The 23,184-nt window shown below is 37.9% G+C and overlaps 1 protein-coding gene and 1 long non-coding RNA gene across 2 annotated transcripts in view; one reads left to right on the top strand and one right to left on the bottom strand.

Moving 5' to 3' along the window:
• Nucleotides 1-23,184, bottom strand: part of lsamp (limbic system associated membrane protein) — a 723,288-nt gene that overhangs the window by 363,018 nt on the left and 337,086 nt on the right. The gene's annotated exons all lie outside the window — the stretch shown is intronic.
• On the top strand, nucleotides 7,124-14,772 carry LOC107837990 (uncharacterized). The gene is made up of 3 exons (XR_001664043.1): nucleotides 7,124-7,296; nucleotides 14,120-14,333; nucleotides 14,410-14,772. It is a non-coding gene; the product is annotated as an uncharacterized LOC107837990 (long non-coding RNA).

Genomic DNA, 23,184 nt, shown 5'->3' with positions numbered 1-23,184 from the left:
ATATTATATGAACTGACAACGGGGAAAAAATAAATAAATAAATAAAAAAATCTTACAAATGTGTGCACCATTACATCTGCATTAAAACGAACACCATTTCAGGAAAAAAAAAATAGCAGACATTTAAGCATGGTAAAAGTGTAATAATTCTGGGCTGCTCTGCTGATTCAGGACCCTGAAAGGTTTGCTCTAATTAATGAAAGATAAGGCAATATTGTTCACTCTCCACAATAGCTTTCCCTCCTCCAGCCAAGCGACTGCCGAAATTTGTGCATTTGAAATTTTAAGGTCGTATGAGCAGACGTGCACATGCAGGCCAGCAATGCAAGAAAGATGAAGAATGTTAAAACTTTGTCACTGTAATATCCCGTCTTGGGTTTACCTAGAGTAGCAGAAAACGGTTGCTTATCACCGTCGTTTGTCGCTCATAACAAAGCTCTGATCTCAAGGTCAAATACAGTTGGGTAATGCAGCATTTGACATGAAGCTAACCAGCAAAGCTACTAGTTAGTAGCTCAAAAATACAAAAAAAAAAAAAAAACAAAAGAAAACAAAAAGAAAAATATGACTTTGGCCTCATCAAGTCTTTAATCAACTGGAGATCCTGTGCTATGATTTCCAATGGAATATTTATGCTTGAAAACCCCACAAAGTGACTGAATTTAAACATTTCTACATTGTCTTGGAATACATTCCTTCAGAGTGATGTAAAAGACAGATTGTCAGTTAAAGCAAAAGCCTAATGGCAGCCGTTAGTGCTGAATGTCACCAAGTAGGAAGAGCTGCTAGAATTGAAGAGACGTTAAAGCATCATTCACTTTATTCTTGTTCACAATATTCTTTAAAATGGTGTGAAATAAGTCATAGCAATTATATTAGTGATATGATTCATTAAATAACTTCTGTGGGAAGCAGCCCATGTTTTTAATTCTCTCTTCTCTCAAAGCAAAACATCAACTTGCCTTTCTCTATGCATCTGGAATACTCAAATGCAGACTTGCCTCCTAATTAATGTCAGCTTTGGGATTTTTCTTACAGTATTTATTTTTTTGGGGGAAAAAGAAAAATCTAGCAATGTCTTGAAATTAACGGTTTATTTTTCAGTAACAGTCAACAAAGGCGCTTTTTCTTCCCTGGTCCTCAAACCACATTGTCCTGCATGTTTTAATTCTTTCCCATCAAATCTGATTCCAATTCATGGCTGTTTACTGAGGTTGTACAGAACTCAAATCATCTTAATCAAGTTTGTTAAACCAGGGAAACATACAGGGCCGTGTGGATCAAGGACCAATGTCAGGAAACGCACATAATGGTAGGTATGTGTAGAGTTACAGCAAGATGACGTATGGTTGTACTATACAATTTTTTTTTTTTTTTGAGAAAAGCCTATAAAAGATCCAACAAATGGCAAAAGGACTGACATGCAAATACTGACGGCAGCAGAAAGTGACCTTCCCAACACTTTGAATTTGCACAAAATTTTCTTTAAAAGTGCTTTTCAAAAATCACAGACAGATTATTTTACCATTTGTTTCTGCATGTACCATCTGCACTTCAAGTGGTGAAAATTACAGGAGAAAAAGAAACATCTGATCGCATGCAGTCACAGAAATGAAAAATGTAGGAACAAAGGTGACCCTTCAGAAAATCAGTAAAGCCATCCTTGGAACTGCAATCAGGAAATACGGAACAGGCCATGACCAATCAGAGCATCAGTGCCTGACCCCTAAAGTGATGCAACAGTTGCACAATCTAACTTTAAAAAAAACAGTCACATTTCAGAGACTACAGATGTAGTAAAGCAGCTGTGACAGGAAATCAGAGCTCAAAGAGTGAGTTCAGACAGTGTGAAATAGAATAAATAACAGTCTGTCTGGACCTAATACTGCTTTTCAAGACAAGACAGAAAATAAACCCAACAGCAAAAACGTATTTAATGACTGTCACACTGGTCAAGTGAGAAATGTTGTGCATGACTTCTTATGGCCATTGTAAATATCACATTTAAAACTGCTTTTCTTTATAATTCCAATTTAAATCAATTGACTTACATGTTCTCCTTTAAGGGATTTTGTCATCCAAGATTGAAGAAATCAAAAATGATCAATATTTAAAAATAACTGGTAAGACAAATAAATAATAAAAAAAAATCAACAGCACAATCAAAAGCACAGGACCCATTAATTGCAACAAATGACAGTGATGTGTTAAATTTTAACACGTGCCGAATCAACTCAGGGACAACACATTTGTCTTTATTGAAACAACTAATGGGTATGTGGTTTTAACACAACTATTGTGTCATTGAAATCAACACAAATATGTGGTAAAATGTGTCATTTTGACACATGTGTAAAATGTGTTTTCATAGTTTAGGTCAAATAAAAATGGACATTTTCATATGAGAATATAAAGATGCATACTTTTATTAAAATTGAATACGTTAACAACAATATTTTGCGACAGTTCTTTTATATACAGGTAAAATTCAAATCACTTCACCAGTCAACATGTTTTTTCCAGTACGTGTGCTTTTCTTTGTATGGAGAACAGTTGATCGTAAATATGTAACGCAAAGACAGGAGTAGAGTTGTGGTGGATAGGACACACCAAGTAGAGTTTGAAAAGTTTGTCCATCAAAAGGAAGCTTGCAGTCAGCAAATGAAATTAACAGGACTACGTTCGTAGATTCGATTTCCCATTACATGTGCATTCAGAGTTTTAAACAATCACTTGGAGGGTTCAGCAAAATGGGATTATATAAGAATAACATAAAAGCAGTCAAATTTCTCAGCCTACTATAACTGAGGACAATTGACTGTTTGAAGGAGGTATGAGATAACAGTGATGTGGTTTACTCACCTTAAGTTCCATTTGCTTTCACCTCCAGAAATGGTTGCCCCAACACCTCATTTAGCAGCCATCCCACTGGCAGGTTTTCAGTTCAGTTTTTGTTTTTTTTTTAGAGATGATTTTCCTTTTGTTTTGTTTGGTTGCAAGTCATTTTCTTCCAAAACACCCTGAGTATATTCTCATCATCTCCTCAGTTATCTGTCCTTGTTTTGGGTCAAATGGCCACAGGTGAAGCTCATCAGCCTAATCAAGGCAGTGCTCACCTTTCAGTGGTGGTGGATTGACTTTGGCAGGACAGTGGAGTACCAGAGGACAACCACAACACATTTTAGCCAAAAACCAGTTGAAAATGTGGAATTTCCCATTACTCTTAAGTTCCCATACAGTATTTCATTAGATTGAATCCAGTTTGACAGAATCAAAGTTCCAAGAATAACATATTTCCAAAATGAAAGGGATTTTATAAGACACACACCACCACACAGTAGTACACAAATGTGAAATAAAAGGAACATAATACATTTTCAAGATGTGTTATAAACAAAAATCTAGAATGTGTGACAAATACAAATTCAGACACTTGCAAATCGGAATAAAATTGTGTACTAAAAAATGTTGTGTAAGATCCACAATTTCAGATTTTCATTTTGAAACTGTATCTCACCTTTGCGACAAATTACACCTCTTGGCTCCCCCACTGTTCACATTCTGGGCTCCCTGCTGCAACAGGCTGCTTCTTGTCTATGGCCATGACTGAAGGCTGGTAATGGCAGTCAGTTGGGAGAGGGGTGGGAATTTCATGCCAAGCAGCTGAATCCCCCTGGCACTGCAAATGCGTGTGTGGGGAGCCTTGTCACTACAGAGACTCCAAAAAAATCCCGATCCAAATAGCAAACAAATATCTAGACATTACACTTAGTCAGCATAAATGTAACTCTTGAATAGATATGAAGAAATCTGGAGAAAAGAAAAGATGCAAACAAATTCTGCCTGGGTTGTATTGAGACTACAGACATGCTCAAAGTTTCGGCTTCAAGCAAAACAAAAACTCAGAAACATCATTCTCCCTTTGATCTTTTCCAAGGAGATGCTTTTTCCCCCTTTTTTATAGAGCTGTGAACCTCAGAAGTTTGACAAAAAGACAGCATGGAGAAGCAGCGGCTGAGTTTCTGTTGTGGATGATATTTATGGTATCTAATTAGGCCACAGCAGCGAAGCTCTGTGAAGGCCTATTGCAATTGTATTGTTTATTATTAGGCCCTAGCAGTGAAGCACTGCGAAGGCCTATTCTTTTCATGCTGTTTATTATTAGGCTCGAGGAGCAAAGCGCTGCGAAGGCCTATTGTAATCATACTGTTTCTTCTTTCTTATTATGCTTCCGCCAAATAAATTGGCTTTTTGGGGGCTTTATTATATTCAAAAATTTATCAAACTTAGCGGAACATACAGCCTGTGTGAAATTTACATATTTTAAGGTCAATTCAAAAATTGCAAAAGAAACGACTCAACAGCGCCAACTAGCAACTTTCAAAATACCCTCTTCAGTTCATCGTAGAGATTCGGTACACTTGTAGAGCTCCCCAAGACGCACAGAAAATACAATTAATTTCATTGTGCAAGTCAAACAGGAAATTGACCATTTTGGATTGAAGTTCTGATTTTGACCCCATTTTGGCCATTTACAGCCTTCGCATTTGATCAAACTCCTCCTAGGAATTTCGATCGATCGGCTTCAAACTTAGTCAGATTGTTCATAAGGCATGGCCAATTAAAAGTTATCAAAACGGTGAGTTTTCGTGCATGCTGAAGGGGGTTGCGTGAGGTCAAAGTTTGACTACTCGCCATGTGACACCAAACTGTCACATGGCGACACAAAAACTCATAGAGGCACCAAACTTTCAGTGATTGATCATCATCGGGTCCCCTACAATACCCAATGGTCAAATGATGACATCACTTAGCCACGCCCCTGAGAAAAGGAAGTGTCATATTTTACTCTGAGGAGTCTCTATCTGACCCCTTTGACCTAATCAACCTGAAACTGACAGAAGACATGTTGGTGTGATGTGGATTCCAACCCGACCGGTTTCGATGGAGCAGGTGGGCGTGTCGGTGTGGCGAAGTGACCTTTAACGCCGTTGCCATATGTTTGCCTCTAGATTCCACATGTTTCAACTGAGCTGCACCAAACTTGGCATGAGTGACCCTGGTTGGATGCCTGACGATCCTATATCATCATAGTCTGACATGATCTAAGGCCTGGCCCTTCAGAACAGGAAGTGTTTTGTTTTTGTTTTTTTCCTTGGAAATCCCCATCTCTGGCTCTGTTGACCTAATGAAGATGATTCTGTGTTGGATGACAGATAACAAGTTGGTCTCACTTGCTTTAAAGTGCCAAGAGTTTTCAGTAGAGGGCGTGGCCATGGCAGCGCAGTACAAAAAGGTTTCTGGGAGCCATGGTCCAAACCCAACAGGAAGTCGGCCATTTTGGATCAAAGCCGTCATTTCCTCTTTTTTATAGACGTTGTATCTGATCGAACACATCCTACAGTTTTTCAGATAAAGTATTCAGAACCACTCAGCACACTCTTGAGGCACTGAAGGTGAAAAGTTATCAAAAGATTTCTTGTACATCAAAGCATGTGGGCGTGGCTAAGTGTCAAACTTTGACTATTCGCCATGAACTCAAGGTGGAATAACTTCCACATGCAAGGTCACAGCTGCATCAGACTCCATATGTCTCACTACAAACCAGTCCTGATAACATTGTGAGGGTGAATTGATGACATCACTTTAGCCCCGCCCATTTCCAACTGCAAGTGACCTGTTTTGTCTACTGGATGTCTTACTCTATGATTCACATGGGTTTAATCCTGTGCCAAGTGACATAAAATGACATGATGATGAACTCTGTCAATGCTGGCTGCTGGCTGAACCGTGTGGGGGTTTGGCAAAATGGCAAATTTCAATCCCTCGCCATTAGCATACGGTTGTCTTTAAATCACACATGCACCATCCGATTTGCACCAAACTTTTTAAGATTGACTCTAGTGAACCTCTAAAGAGCCCCAAAGGATTACATTGTAGTTTGACTCAACTGCGCCCCCTATGTTAATCCATAACATAGGGATTAACATCCCTATGTTATGGGGATGTTATCAGCTGATCTGCTGATCAGCAGATCAGCTGATCTGCTGATCTGCACCAGCAGACCAGCTGGTGCAGATCCCTGTATCAGCTGATCTGCACCACATTTTTCATGCATCATAAGGGAGCGCTGCCGAACACATCAATGAGCATCAATCACCTGGCGGACAGGTGGAGGAACTGTGCGGCGGTGCTGGAACCCCTGCGGTGACCAATAGGCCGGAGAAACGCTGAGCTGCGAGGGCCGTTTGAGGCTGCTTGCAGCTTTAATTTCATATTGATGTTGTGCTGCACCTTTTTCCTTTCCTTGCAACAAGCAGGTTAATTTCCTAGTTTCATGACCCGACCAAAGCCTCTCAGATTCATTACTTTGAAAAATAATGAGATTTGGCTAAGTATAAGACAGGCTTTAATGCCGAAAATGATCAAATGTTACAAGTCATACAAATGGAAAAGCCACAGAGTTACCGTCCAGCTCTGGGCTCCACTCAGCACACTTAAGGGTGCAATCAAGTGAAGCAAAGAATGGAGCATGAGGCCTGCTTTTATTTTCTCCTCATTCTTCACCCTCTCTAAGGAGTGTTGGCCTGCCTTAATCAGTCATATTTACATTTGACTGTCGCCAGTCCTATATGTTATGGTTATGTAAGTGTGCAGCAGTGTGTGAATGTGTGTGCGTGTGTGTGTGTGTGTGTGGGGGTGTGTGTGTGTGTGTGTGTGTGTGTGTAAGCAGATAAAAGATATAGAGAAAAGACATAGAGCCATATATCCCTAACATTGCCTAATGCATACACCTTATATAACTTCATACAAATCAGTGGTTAATTTAGTCTTTTTAGCAAAGATCTGCAACTTCATTATAAGGCAAGCTGCGTGTCTGTCACATTAATCCAAACAAATTATGTAAATCTATTAATTTTTTACTTCCTCCTATGTATATAGGTCAATGGAAAAAGAAGGAAGAGAAGAAAATGAATAATGACTTTACAAGGGTTAATGACCAGACCTTTGTACAGGAAACTAATTGCTAATTATTAAAAAAATGTAAGTTATAGATAAACTCAAAGCCTTTGTTAGAGCGTAGGACTCAGCAGAAGCAGAAGAAGCCTGTGGGCAGTCTGGTAGCAGCTCATACAGTTCTGGCTCATCCCCCTTCATTTCTGTTTGTGCCTTTGCTAGACTCTCGGAGCCCTTCAGAAGCCTCCCATGACAGCGTGGCCAGACCACCAACACCGGCAGCATGACCTTTATGGTCACAGCAGCAGACACTCAGGCACAGTGATGAGGGAGAGGAAGGTGGGCAGAGCAAGTGTCGGAGTTGTTTGTTTACATTCCCAGTACAGGTCTAATTAAAGTTTAATTCAGTGCAAAGTGTTGCCATGTGATTCAGGTCCAAAACACCAGATCTTTTTAACAACCTCTAAGACAAGAAAGAGGTAAGAAAAATACAACAGAGGTAAGGTTCTTCATCAGTGCAGCAAGAAAGAAAAAAACACACTGTAAATATCTAAAAGCTTTTTTTTTGATGGTAGAAGTTAGAAATTGCTTCTGATGTCTCTAAGCACCAAGAGCTAAAAGATATTCTGTGTTTTAAATGTTGTTAAAAGGATTTTAACAACAGGATTTGTTTGATATTATGCATTTTCCATTTTATTATGCACAATCAAGTAGCTATGTTACCTTCAGATGTTATAAAATGCTACATTTATCAAACATAGCTTTAAAGAAATGTTACTTTTCAAATTTGACACTTGAAATTGCCCTCTGTTTCTTTAAGAAGCATCATCATCATCATCAAAACAATGCCTTTCCATTATTCCTTAACAAGTATTGCACTGAAATGTAGCTCATAGGATTTCAACAGATGACATTTCCACAAGGTGTTTGCTAATTGCTTCTGCCACTAGCTGGGAAAGGCGCGGGCGAGGCGTGTTCTGTGAGGTGGAAGCTCGGCTGGGTACTGCTGCTCCAAGGAGAAACTTTGTGGCACATTGTGGGAACAAGTGTTCAGGCACTTCTGAAGGATGCCATGGTGAATTCAGGAATTCCTTAAAAATGCATAGAGGAACCCAACCAGCATTCCAGGCATGTTTCTGATGGTCAAATAACACTACAACATAATTAAAGAAGTCATTTTTTTACATAATATCCCACTTTGAAATGTAGTTGCTTAAAAAAAAAAATAAAAAAAAATAAAAAAACTTTTTAAATCTGAAATTAGATATGACTTTTTTTTGTAGTGAATCTCTTTCTTAACCTTGAAATGTCCTTTAGGGTTAAATGGTCTTGAATAAAATACCTCCTGCCTCATCAAACCATTCTGAATTAAAGTTTTAAAAATTTATACAAATCTAATGTGTCAAAAAATTTTAAACAATCATCGCTAGCAGGTCTTACTGATATCAATCCTTACTAAAGTTATCAAACTGTCACTTATTCATCACAACAATTACTATAAAGGCAAACAAAAGGCTGGACCAGTTTACTGAATAGGTGTTCAGAGCAGTCTGATCCAACAACTAATAATTAAACCCTTTGTTTGATATGAACTGTGAACCTGCATGCACCTCCTTAAATTACAATGTTTGTTTGGCCCCTCTGTTTTTTTACATTAAATGGGAACAAAACAATTTGTTCCCATTTAATGTAGCTCTTCCTACTTAAAGGAAGAGGTACATGAGCACATCTTCCTTTAAATAGATCTCACTTGTCCTGCTTTACAATGAAGCCATAGGCTACTGTGAAGGTATGTGTTGCTTCAAATTGCTCGAACCAATACAAAAATTGAAATAAGATTCTAGTCAGAGAAGATATCACCGTAACTGAGAGACAAAAAGCAGAGAATTAGATGGTGTGTTTATCTCAACAAAATGACATTGAATGTGTTACAGAGGAAACACTAATAGCCACAAAGTGCACAGCATTTTAGCACACTATACAATGAACTGCTTCAAAAATCAAAGAACACGTTTGTTTACATAAATGCTTCAATGCAAACCCTCGCTATTGAAAAACATTTTCATCTTTCAGTGTCAGTCTTACTAAGCCTGTGTGGTCTAAATGAAAGAATTCCACTTTGTGTCCTTTTCTTGTTTTAAGTTTCCATTTATCATCCAACTGTGTCTGCTGCCTTTGAGGCAACAAGGCAAACAGTAGAGGACACCATATGAACTCAGCCTGCATGTCTTTGTTGCTCCAACATGAGACAAACTATTATCTTTATTATTTAACTCTGCCAGCTATGAAGTACTGTCTGAGTTTGCGTTTGTAGTTTGGAGGTCAGAAGTTATCGGAATTGTTAAAACCAGGCCTTCTGATAAACCCTCCTTCATGTTATTTGTGACAAATGTGTTTTTGTCAAACCATGCACAGTGGAGACAAGAGGAAAGGTTAAACAGTGGACGACCTACAATATTTGTTTTCAGATATAAATAAGAGGCTTATTTATCTATCCATCCAGGAGCAGGAGTTGAAACTAGTCTCAAGCGTTCGGTGGATGAGAGGCAGGGTCACTCATGCTCATCCACTTTAGTGTGTACCATAAGGTCAGAGCCTGAAATATATTTGTCTTTTAGATGAAAGCATAATATCAAACACACCACTGAACTAAATCTCAAACAGCCAAAGATGATCTGATAAACCACAGACATGATGGACATGAAAAAGATCCATCCATGCACCCATCCATCCACCCAGCCACCCACCCACTGTCTGCACCCCCTGCAACCTTACTTGTGTCTATTTGAGCAATCATTGAACAAAAGGCAAGATACACCCTGGACAAGTCGCAAGTCCATCACAGGGCAACACAGAGACACACAGGACAAACAACCACATAATCTTGATCACAATTTGCTGTGGATGATTTTTAGTATTTAGATTGGCACATTTATTATCCACTCCTTATTTAATAGTGTCTTGCCATCATCATTTAGTGTGCTAGCGATATGAAAAACAACATGTGAAATACAACCAGATGCAAAAACCAAAGGCTTGTTTTTTGTAAATATTGTACCAACTACTAATGTAATCGTTTTCTTTCTCAGGCTTCAACTGTGTTTGACTCTCTCCCTTCCTTGTAATTTGTAATTTGAATGATAAAACATCGAAATCAAAACTAATGTAGATTTGTGATGGACATTCTGGGTTCTCCGAACTCTAACGGAAAATTCTATGTAAACATATATTTCACTTTTCAGCTGGTAAAAGCTTAGACATATCCTAAATGAGAGAGAAAAAATGTCTTTGTCAGTAATGTGGGCCTCAGCTACATACAAGTGAACATGAACTGTGGAAAAGAGGAAGCCCTAAATTATTGTTGCCATAGTAACTTCCTGTTTTAATCAATGGCTGACTGCTGTTTTGAAAAATGAGTGCCTGCTCTTCGACTCAGGTCTATCTGAGGGTTTTAGCCGTTACAATTAGTAAAAAAAAAAATAGCATTCACGATGAAGTAGATGAAGAAAGTGGATACTTGCACAGCAAAGGACAGTAGGAGGAATCCTTAGTGTTTGCTGAAGGTCAGAATTTTTACCAGTTTGGAGTCGACAGTTCCATCTGCTCACATACAGACGAAAGAAGATTTCACTACAGTCAGATTTTTGCACAACACATTCAGAAACTGAGCTAAATCTATGAAAACATTTTGTTGAATAGACAAAGAAAACATTTTTGCTTAATTTCTCTTCCAATTGTTATCAATATGAAACAGAGTAAATATTTTGAGAGTTGTTTAATTCATATGATGACCAACATCTGATTATTATTTAACCAGTGCTTTGGTACATGATCATTTCTTCTTTTTCTCCAGTAAATCATATACACTCTTATTCAAATTTGACTGAAATAAATTAAGATGAAGCTGTAACAGACAGGTATGACTGAAAATGTAACATAACAGAGCATAATCAGAACTAACTTTAGACTGAAAGTAAAATAGTGTATGCCCACGATACATGACCACTAATCGCATAGAAATTTCCAATTAGACGTAGCAGTGAACAACACGGCTGGGTCTGAAATTTGTTGATTATTTACAGATAAATGATACCTTGATGGGGAAAAAGAAAAAATCAATTTCCCAGATGTCAGCAAAAAGCCAAGGCCTTGAGAAAAAAAAAAAAATCACTGATCATTTTCAAATAATCTGAAGAAAAACTGCATTCAGAACATTCAGCCCATCTTTTCATAAGATACAAAGTCAAGCCTAAGTTGTCTTTCCCTTGAAATGCTAAGTGACCATCATTTCATTTTCCCTCCATGTCTGAAGAAAGAACTGAAATGTCCTTTTGGCCTTGCAAAATAAAACATCCATTCCACAGTTAATAAAGCTGTGCCGTTCGAGTGAAAATCATTAATCACGCACCATTTTCCAAAAGACCCAGTTAATGTTCTGAGAGAAGTGCTGTCTCTGACACAATGTAGCTCACATAATATATAATCAAAACATATCTGCAGTGACTTCATTCACTGGCAAGTTAAGGCTTATCCTATCACATGGAATCAGAAACTCAAGCATTATCTGCAGAGCTGCGAGACTCATGACACAAGAGGAGCGCCCTTCCCTAGTTCACCGGCATACTACCTACTAGACATTTCAATATTGTACTAACAATATGCCCCACCGAGGCAGCAGAGATGTAAGGCAGTCGCAGCACAGACCCACACCACACTACCCCCTGTCCTCAGTCCTTGTGCATGTACATATGTTTCCAGAAATGTGAGTGGAATAGAGCTTTCAAATTGGCATGTAGTATACATCGGGACAAAGTGAGGGGGAGGCACAGTCGGTCTCTCCTATGCAAGCAAGATCCAATATCCCAAACTCGAGATCCAATTTTTTGTGTCATGTTGCATATCGCCGCCTTCCTAAAATAATGGCTTAAGTCATTTTTTTTTCTTTTTTTTTTTTTAGCAAAAACGGGTTGATGATTTTTTTATTCTTTTTTTTGTGTGTTTTTTTGTCAAAATCACTTTTGGAAAAACAAACGACTTAGGCCATTATTTTAGGAAGGTGATGATATGTCAGAGGGGAAGAAATGGCTTAGGTCATTATTTCAGGAAGGTGAAGATATTTTAGTGGGGAAGAAATGGGCACTAAGGCAGTAACATGAAGCCCCTGCTGGGGATCAGTTCCCCAAGTGGGCCTCTGCACATTTATATTAATAAGCAGATAAGAAGACTAACTGTTGTATAAAGTTTTTCCTAGACATCCCTTGATCTTTTGTTTTTTCTTTCATCATATTTTTACGAGTTTACACTTTAAAGCACCACAGATATTTTGATTCAGATTTAATTATTGGGCATCATTCTTTTTTTTTTGTCATCTTGAAAAAAGTGATGTAACTCCAGACTTTGACTGGAGGTGGAAAAGCTTCATTTTCTCTGGCTGAGAGTTGAGATCTGCCGCTGCACTTGTAGTGACAGCTCTCTCCTCTCTGCTGATCGATCGTTACCACTCCATTACCAACACACCTTTTGGAGTTGAGCTACTTACAATCTGGAAAGCATCATCAATGCTGACATTCAATTTACAAAGGTTGACAGCAGGCAGAGAGTGAATTAAACAGATGTTTCCCACTGTGTTGTTACTTTTACTTTCTCTTCTCTCGCTTTCTCTGTACGACTTGTCCCTGTTAGTCAGTTTCAGTCAGTTTGTTGTACACCAACATACATTTACAATCAGCGAAAGTATACGTTTATATCAAATTACGGAAATTTGTCTACCACCTTCTGTGAACCACCCAAGAACAAATGGTTCGCAGAAGGTGGTGGAGTTTGCCTTGGACATTAGAACATTCATCATTTATGATTTTATGCTTTACTCATTCATCTGCTTCACAGGCTGTGTAGTGAGCTCATAGATGAAGCATAAATCAAAATCACCTTTTATATACCTTTTATAGAGGGTCTTTAATAAAAGTAAGTTACGACTTCAGCTGCTCATTTATACAAACACAAATGAGAAACCTTGTCTTTTGTTTTACCGAATGAAAACTTTTGAGATGGAAGTTTTTTTTTTTTTTTTATCTGAATCTTCACAGAGGCTCTGATGTCTTTTACCCTTCTTCTTCCATTTCTATTTATTGTTGGCTTTGCCTTTATACGCCGGGGTCTTGTCAATACATATCCTGTCCGCTGATAATTCCATACTTTCTCAGACAAATTAGACATACAAACACACATGCAGATATTCCAAAGGTCCGATACGTGATGATGTTCTAATCAAGATAATCTGTGTTATAAATTAGTAAGCAGTATTAATGATGTCTTACACATCGGAACTTAGCAGGCCATGTTGAAGCTAATTAGTGTTGGACATAATAAACATTAGGGTAATTGTTTTGTGTTGGGTAGGTGAGCGTTGTGTTATCAAACAATGACCCAGTAGCTTTCTAAATATGTGCAAGATGGCAGACTTGAGCTATACTCTAAAAAAGTCAGTTCAAGGAAATTACCAATATTACTGACCCAATGCAGCATATTCCACTTCAAATGATTTTATCCCCCAATATGACACAATCAAATATTTATGTGTACTAGATGGTATGTGTATACAAAAAGACGTTATCTCTGCAATGTACTTTGATGAACACTAAGAAAAAAACACACTTTGAGTTTAATGTTCCACAGAGAAGAGCCTGACCTTTTGCACATTTTGAAACCTTTAACACCTCCAAATGATTAAACACTGTTCTGTTTTATATTACTGATATCATTATTACTATTATTATTATTATTATTATTATTATTATTGACTAATAATATCATGAGGCCAGTGTAAAGGGCCTAAAGAATCACAGGCAAGTTGGGAGCCACAGTTTGCAGACTCTCAATTGCAATCACTCTCAGCATATTACAGATAATGTCAGGAATTTTGGGTTGCTGTGTTGATTGGTGGATTTTCTCAGTTGCGGAGCTCCATGTTTCCACTAGCTGGCCTGGCTACAGGATGCAGTGGAGATCTAGAGCTGCTGTTTTTTGTTCGGCGGACGAAGCTCAGCAGCAATAATCTTTGTGGTAGCTTCCGTGGTGTCTCACTATCTCAGCTCTCTATAGATATCCTCATAAAAGGTGCACTTCTTTACCAATAAAAGCTCTGGATCTCTTTCCCTTCCAGCAATCTTTGTGCACCTTCCTCATCATCCTCCTCCTTCGAGCCAACTTGTCTGCTCTCCGACGCTCACTCTGTTCCACCTGCTGAAGCCCTCAGCGTCAGCTCCTCATTTCCAGCTCCTGCACTCTCCTTATCATCCAGCTCCAAGTCTCCATCAAACCTCTGGCTAAAACCACCACACACACCAACAAGCCTGGGTTCCACTCACTCCTCCCTGGTGTGCTTCACCCTTCAGTAAGCTCCTTCCTTTTATCCCCTCCACTTATTCACATTCACTCTTCCGTTTTGCTCAGGAGGGCCGACAGTGGCTCTGTCGTTCTGTCCTTGGGCGAGACACTTCACCCACCTTGCCTGCTGGTGTTAGTCAGAGGACCCTGCGGAGCCGGTGTATGGCAGCCTCACTGCTGTAAAATCTTCCCCAGGGGAAATGCAGCTACAATGTTGCTTACCACCATCAGCATCAGCGTGCATGTGAATGACTGAATGTGGTTTAAAGCGCTTTGGGGTCCTCTGGACTAGATAAAGCGCTATGCTGGTACAGGTCATTTACCTATCGCCTTATCCACACAGTGTCTCTGCTCCCAGGTCTCCAGCAACCCCACTGGAGCAGCAACAAGTCATTAATCAAATAATTGTAAAATAAACCTTTTAAGGCTTACTTTGCCTCCTGAGAGTATTTGTACATGTGGGTCAGATAATTGCCTACAACCATGACAGGTAGTGATTATCTTTTCCCTAATAGATTGAATCACTTCTCAACAAAAGCAACATGTCAGTGCAGCAGAGCAGTCAGAATATTTCATTAGTGCTTTGAGGTTGAGTGATTAAGGAGAAGATAAAGAGTGCTAACAAGATTTCGGAGACTGAGTAATGATATTATCTTTGCTCTCTAAAATAAACAAATCACTAACTAACACTGCAGAAATAATTGGACCTGAGGAATTGGACAACCCCTGCAGAAAAAAAGCCCTCCATGTTCTTATGACGAGCTGTGAGATATCACAAGCTGCTGTCAGAGTGGGGACTGGCAGCAAAGCATTAAAAACCAAGACAAGTCACTTGACATTTTACCAGCAACATTAAAGGTAACCATTTGAGGTCAATTTCACTAAATATCAAAAAGCAACTTGAAAATGCGTTAATCTGAGATCAGTAATAGAGGGGAAAATTCAGCATAGAGCTAATAATATGACAACACTCTCATTTCACTGAGCAATCAGCTCAACCTGTTTCCTTAAGTCATGCTGCTCAACTGATCAATCATAGCATTGCCTCTGTCTGCATTCCATTAGCAAACATCGACATTTCCTTTTAGAGCCAATGCACTTACAGTCTGGAGAGCATCATTACTTACTGGTGACATTTAATTACAAAAGTAGCCAGGAAGGTAAACAGAAAAAAAATAAAAATAAAAATGCACACATCCTTCCACAGTGACTGACTCTTTTCCCTACGTTTTCTCTTGTCTGTTTAGGAGTGGTGTCAACTACTGAACATCCTCTAATGTATCCTTTCAATACAAACTGGTGGAAAGTCCAAATAAAACAACTACAGTACTCCATTACATTCTTTTTTTGAGTTTAGTCTTTTTTTATTTTTTGTCTCACAAACTGTTTCAGAACATCAAACAAATTGTTGTTAGCCTATTATAAAAACAACAAACTTGGCCCCATGTAAAACCCTAACTGCCCTCATTGCCAACTCACTTATCTGTGTTTAATCACTTTTTGAAAAGCTGTCCTAAACTTCACTTATCCGATCAAGCCTCTGCATGGTCAATCTGTACAATCAAATCACTTAAAGGGGCAGGTAAAATAAACTTTCTTGAGCCTTACGTCATATTATAATGTTATTTACTAATTAAAATATTAATGCATGGAAGGAATTTGATTCTTCTGTGCATGTCTGAGGAATCCTTGAATTCCATGCTCTTACAAATCCCTGCCTCTTTCTACAAAGCTCTGGTGTGAAGCTTCAGTTCCCAGACTAGTGGCAGCAGCAACTATTGAGCACCTGGTGAAACTACGAGCCTCCTAAGAACGGTTGCAATTGGCATCGGTGAATGGCATGAAGCACTGTTGTGATGAAGTGGTGAAGGAAGAGTGTCAGTCAGGGTAACAGGTTGAGGTAGAGCTATGTTTATAAGTAAATTTAGGTTAAGTGACTCATGCAGCATTTTCATATCAATGAAAGGTAACACAGTTATTTGATTGCGCATTTAAATAGCACAGTGTGCCTGAAAGATACAAAATGACTCCTCTCCCCCACCACCACCACCATGTAAATTAACTCGGTGAATGTAGCGACAAGGTGAGGAAACAGAATTGTTTTACAAAAAGTTGTTAGTTCTGAAACACATTATCATTGTTGCTCTATTTTTTCATTATTCTTTTTTTCCTTCTTAACTTTTCTCTACATCTTTTTTTTTCCATCTTTATCTTTTCCTCTCTCCTCAAATCCACATCTCTCAACGTCATCCCTTATCTGGTCAAACTATGTCTCCACTATTTTCGCCCTGTTTATTCAGGAAGTCCATTTAGTCTATGTCTGCAAAGCACTTGCTCAAATCCATTGCAACAATGTCCTCATCTTTTATGCATGTCTTTTTCCATTTATTCATTTCTTTCAGGTCTTTTGACTTATTGTCTGTCTGATAAGGAAAATAGACTCAGCTCCCATGAGAAGGTGAAAGATAGATGGCGAAATGTGATCAGTATCTGCTAAGAGAGACAACCTGTATTTCTAGGCTCTTGACTCGGAGGCTGAATATACTTGACTGTATTATGCTGGGCTCATGGGACACTATTGTTCCACCGATCTCCTTCTGTTGTAACAACATTTATGTAGAGATTGCACAAGAAATGTGTTGTATTGTTCCTCTTTTTTAAGAGGAAGTTTGATAGAATATATTTTCTATACCTATGCGAGAAATTTAGGAGTTATTTTAGATTATATTGGTGAGTAAAACTTTGCAGAGCTGGATTTCATTTTCAGTGTTTTACTCCAGCTGATGGTAATGTGACATGTATTACTGTCTATAATGGCTCCCTTGTCTATGTGGATTTCAGTTTCATAGACTGTTCAATGCTGAGAAAATATGAAGCAAGTATGCATACACACTATTACCGCTGTCAAGGTCCTCTGTAGCCGTTACTGCAGCTTGTTGAGGGGTGAATGGAGCTCATATCTCACTGTCTGTAAGACAACATGTAAAGTCGTAAACTAGTGACTGACTGAATGCAGTGAGGAGAAGGGGCGTAATTTCATACAATACTTTAACGTTACAGGTATACAATGTACTTTTGAAACCTGGAAGCATAGGATGACAAAAAAAAAATCTGCAATGTAAATAGGTCTGAAAAATAATAATGAACATGTATAAATATGGACATAGTCTAATTCTCAAAGCAAGTTTCATTTATATTCTGCTGAATCTAGACTACATGTGCTGTGTGTCTTAGTGTATTACCATATAAATAACTTCCGCTGCTTATCTTGATTTGTTAGGAAACCAGAACGGAAAGACACTGAACAAGATGACATAAAATGACAATTTTGCTGACTTTGTGATTGCTACTGTTATTTATGAGTCTTATCTGGCTCACTACTTCTATTAACAATGCTTAAATACATTTATTTACAGCTCTACCTCACATGTTTTTATGTTGCAAGGTTTCACAGAAAAAAACAAAAAAGACACAGTTTGGTAAAATAAATAAGAAAAATCGCCACCTGTCATCATCAAGAACAGAGATATTTTGTTTATTTTGTCTTAATTGTTAACTGTCCACTTCCATATTAAAATTAATTAACCTTTCAATCATTTATAACAAGTCAAATCAATAAAACTGTGAAATCAAAACCTTGTAATTTACCCACACTTTTGCAGTGGTTAAAGAACAAATTACAAAGAAATTCAAATGAAAACCTGAAGACAAAATGAGAAAGCACCGACATGCTGCCTCAAAAAACAGTAGCCTGATCACCCAGTATGTCCACCTGTATGATGTAAACATCATACAGGTGGAGTCCAATTGTCATACAAGTTCTGTGCCACCGACAGTGAACATTTACAGTAGATTCCTCAGAATAAAGGTTTAGACAAAACCTCTATTATATGTCTTACAAATGGCAGCATGTAAAGAAGAGATTTTGGAAACAAACATAACTAGACAACAAAAGAATGTTGCAATTTATCTGCTGCCAGAAGGCAGCTGTAGATCCTCAGACCTACAGAGTCCAATTGTACAAGACCATCTGACAAAGTGCTCAGACCACTGCAACAGCAAGCCAAGGCCACTCTCACAGCTGCTACCACAATTATCACCGCGAATTACAACCTCCTCAAGAAATTTCACAGTTGACTGCAGAAAATAATTTTCAGGGATGGCTACAATATATCTGGCCCATCACACCGGACTGCTCAACATTTTAATCACTACAGCAACAAGAAGAGACACAAATGCATTTTTTTCATTCTGTCAGATATGAAATTTGAATATTTTTTCCGGTTTTAGGTCAATTAGGATTACCTTTTTTTTTTTTCTATTTGCTAAATGACAGAATAACGAGAGAAGTACAGTATATTTTAAAGACAGTTTTTATTAAATTTTTTTTATTGCTATATAAAGAAGTTTGTACACTTCAGGTGTCAACTCCAGCAACAGAAAGTCGTCTACTAGTTGGTGTATACTAAAGTATAGTAGACACTATCACTGACAAAAACACTTACCTTTGAGGAATGGAATATGCATTTTTAGCAAGTGACACTTCTTTAGGTGGATTTGGCAGTTTGTAGTAATTAAAAGAAATGCACTACATCTTTTAGTGGTAGTAGTGATGTGAGAAATGCACCAAAATGAAAACAAAAATGTAAAACCAAATTCCTCAGTCAACAGAACGTCTTCACAGTTCTGATGACAGTTTTTTTTTTTTTTTTTTTTTTCAGATCAATAGATTGTAACCCTGCTGCTTCAAAAAGTAAAATATTTTTGAAGCAGGAAACTTGCTTCAAAAACTGTCCTGAAAATGGGATGATTTCTCATGTCTTTGCTTTTGTGTTTATCATTTGTCATGATTTTTATTTGCTCAAAGCACATTAGTGTGGCTTCAATAGTTCGTTCAAAATGATGCTTTGGTGGAATTTTACAATAATTAAAACAATTTGTGTGTGTGGGTTTAGATCTCACACATGCTTAGTGAAGCTCTGGAGCTGTTTTGCTTTCTTTGATACTGGAAACCTGCTGCTTATTGAAAGTGAGGACGATTAAACTGAGTCCCAGCAAAATTCTTGGTGAAAACCCAACTGGGTCTTTTGGACCTTCAAGCAGGACACCTCACTGATTTTGGATGAATAATGTTGAGAAATGTTTAATTTTCAGATTTTTTGGTGAAATTACTTGTGAGTTTATTTGTAATAAAATTTTGAAATTGTTTTTGTTCTATTTGTGTCCTACAAACTACTGTTATATTAGTTGTTTTGCTGCAGGGTCTATAAGATTTTAGGTAAATCATTTGTTCGTAACAACCCCATAGATATTTCAGTTCTAAAATGACTGAAATTAATTTTAAATTTTGAAACATAAGACATAAAGACAAATGTCTAAGCCTAAGAAATATTAATTTTGGTAAATCTAGTTGACAGAAATAAATTCAGAATTGTCCACTGTGTCTGAGGACTGACAGTTGCTACCTACCAAACCCATTAAAAGGAAAAATAAAGTCACCCGGAGCAAAGAATAATCTCTCCCAACAGCAAAGAGCAATTACTGTTTAACATTTGATGAGGCTTGACATGATGCAAGTGCAGTCAGTTAGCCAATCTATAGGATGATCAATGCTGGAATTAAACAGCAAGTGGTTTCCAATGCAGAACGTGAGATGAGAATTATATTCATGCCATCCAATTTACTACATTGTTCTGTCAGATTTACCTTGCAAAATATAACCCCTGCTGCTAGTTTGCCCAAACCACCATGTATGTTTGTCATTGTCATCAACACTGCTTCAGAATGAAAGAGAAACATTCACTATTTAGTGGAAGGGGACAGAAACACATGTATTTCTGCTAGAAACTATTCTCTCATAGCTGTGAACAATGGGAGACTAGCTATCATAGCTCTCAACAAGGAGAGTCAGATCTGTCTGAAAGCCAATTTCCTGTGTGATTTACATCTATCCATCCATCTGTTCATTATTCCATTGTCTATACCTGATTATCCTTGCAGGACCGCTGTGGCACCGTTTCTTGTTTCCATTTGTCATTGGACGAGAGGTGGGGTGCATTCTGGGAGTATGAAGATGCAGCTCTGTGAATGCAGTTTCAGGAAGGCTTTCTGGAAAGCATTGCTCTTTTAAAACATAAGCAACTGATGAAAAAAAAATACATTTCAGTTTAGCTAACTGCTTAAAATAAACAAACCAGATTATATTTTGCTTTCACAGCATTCAGCTCTTCAGACTTGATATTTTGTGGTGTTTTCACAAATTATAGTGCTTGAATTATATCCTGCATTGAGCCCCCAAAATACGACCAGGAGACCACATATCACCACACATTCACCTGCATTGAAAAGCAGACTAAGCCACATAAAACTTTTAATCCAATAATGCATTTGCTTGGTTATTTGCACATGACTCACTATAAATTGGGTCTGATAAATGCACAGTGACATTTATCAGACCCAATAAGCAACAAATAACCTGAAGGCCAAGGAAAGTACACCTCTTACCTACATGATGCACTTTACATAGATTTGATGTCTTTGAAAGTATCACTTTAAAGACTGGAGATCAGTTTTAGTGTTCAAAATCTAATTATACAAATACACACTAAAACAAAATGACTTGTAGACTTCAGCAATCGCTGACAAGTCCTCAGAGAAGTCATGACAAGAGGCTTGTTCTGCAAGAGAGATTGTGGAGTAGGATTTGCTGACCTTAATTTATAAATAATGCAGAAAAAAAAAAAAAAAAATCAGCATTAAGTAGGTAACTGACATCCGTCAGTTACCTACTGACGGATGTCAGTAGGTAACTGTGGTTCGACGGCTCTCACTGTCCGTCGAACCACAGTGAGAGCCACTACGGCAGGTCACATGCTGGTGACCTGGGGCTAATGGTGATTAGTCAGGCCAGTTGTGGGCCACTGCAACTGGGCTATCTAATTAGATGGGTTGACACTGTGCCTTCCTTCCCTTGGTGCTCCCGAGTTCTGGTCAACGGCTCCTGGGATCTTGTGTATGTGCCTGGCCTGCACTGTGAGCCGGGAGGTTGGATGACCATCCTCTTTCCCTCTGCCTCTCTTGAACAGAGGCACAGGGACTCTTGGACTCTATTCAAACAACTTTGCACCTCACAAAGACCTACTCTGCACACAAATGCACAATCATCCACCCACACACATACTGATCCAAATAGCTGAATGTCAAACACTACTTCAGTGTTGTGCATGATTGAGAAAAGTGGAACTTTTTTTTGCTAAATTTAACATCTGGCATAAAACTAACATAGCATTCTTGGAGTTTAACATTGCATGTATAGACAAAGATGGAGAATGAGGTAGCGTAAGGGTCTCGGGCAGCTTGAGGACCTCGACAATTTGCTGCAATTGATGTTACAATGAACTTGTCTAGTTTTGTGATTGTGTATGATCAGCAAACTATTCTGCATCCTCTAAACCTTGCATCATATGAAGACAGACATAAAAAGTGGCCTATGTAGAAGGTTGCACAATTAAAACTACTGCATACCATTTTTTCTATGCTGTGAAAGATGATCTTGAAAATATTTTTTTTTTCACTTACTTGTTTAAAAAAAAACTTCATGTACTAAATTAACAAAACGAAACCAACAAGTCTACATTTAAAGTGAAAAAAAAAAAGGTTTCTCCTGCTCTAACTTTTTTGTCAGTTTAATCTGTTAATTTGCATTTAGAAAGAACTGTTGACATTATGGCTCTGTCTGTGCAGCCACCCTCCAGTAAATCACCAAGAGATTTTCTCTCCTGAACTAAATGAACTGTGTAATGAGGGTCAGAAACCAAGTAGGAGACAGAACAAGGAGGTTTCATCTTGGGATAACCTGATAACATTAGTGGTCATATTTTCACCTCATACCCTCTTCAAAATAATTACACCCAATTAGCAAATGTTTGCTCTTCCGTACACTGGCTGTCAAATATTGGAAAATATGAGTGGACTAGAAAATACAGTATTAGAGTTACTATTTGAATATTAGCAACGATAGAGCCAAAATATAACTTTTAAAACTAATACATTTACAAATTGAATATGAAAGTGTACTTCTCTAATGATATATTAGCAGCTTTGTGGAACATCCATAATGCTTTGCAGTTTGTGCTTAGTTTAAAGTTGTGAGAAAAAAGGGCAGAACTGTTCTTTCTGTGACATTTTATCTTATGCTTAATCTCTGCAAATTTCCCTATAACATCGTCTGTAGACTTCTGCCAAGCAGGATTCCTCAATCAGAGAAGTTAGAAAATACAGAATATTTGCTTAAATGTAGACTTGTTGGTTTCTTTTTGTTAAACTATTTTAATCAACTTTAAATAAAAGAACAGAAATATTGAGCAAAGTTTAATGAGTTGTGGAAGGAAAAAAAAAACAAAAAAACAAGACATTTCCTTTTTAAAATGATTAGACAGAAATAAAAACATAGACAGATTTACATTACTGTGTTTTCAGAAAGCTGCACGGAGTCTGGATATTATTTAGTTAAATTAAATGAAACTGGTAAGAAGCCAGAAGGAAAAGTGAGCACTCGGTAATAGTTTTCAGACCACCACACACTGTTTTCATTTTTACTGTGCACAGGCCCCTCATTATTTTTGCAAAGAGTCTAATTAATTTTAATTGAACATAATAAGCTACAATCCAGCACACAAATGGGTGGCAAGCATGTAAAGTCTCTTGACTGAGGAAGGTATTTGACAAGATAGTTTGCCGAGGTGACAACAGCTTAGTTGAAAGTTATATCAACTTAACGGTTATTTTATCAATAATATCTGTGTACTTCACAAATGCGATCCGAAATCAGTCTGTTTTATT

The sequence above is a fragment of the Poecilia formosa genome, unplaced genomic scaffold, assembly GCF_000485575.1.
Source record: "Poecilia formosa unplaced genomic scaffold, Poecilia_formosa-5.1.2 Scaffold198, whole genome shotgun sequence".
NCBI lineage: Eukaryota > Metazoa > Chordata > Actinopteri > Cyprinodontiformes > Poeciliidae > Poecilia > Poecilia formosa.
The sequence above is the reverse complement of the archived record's forward strand: the minus strand, read 5'-3'. Positions and strand labels throughout refer to the sequence as shown.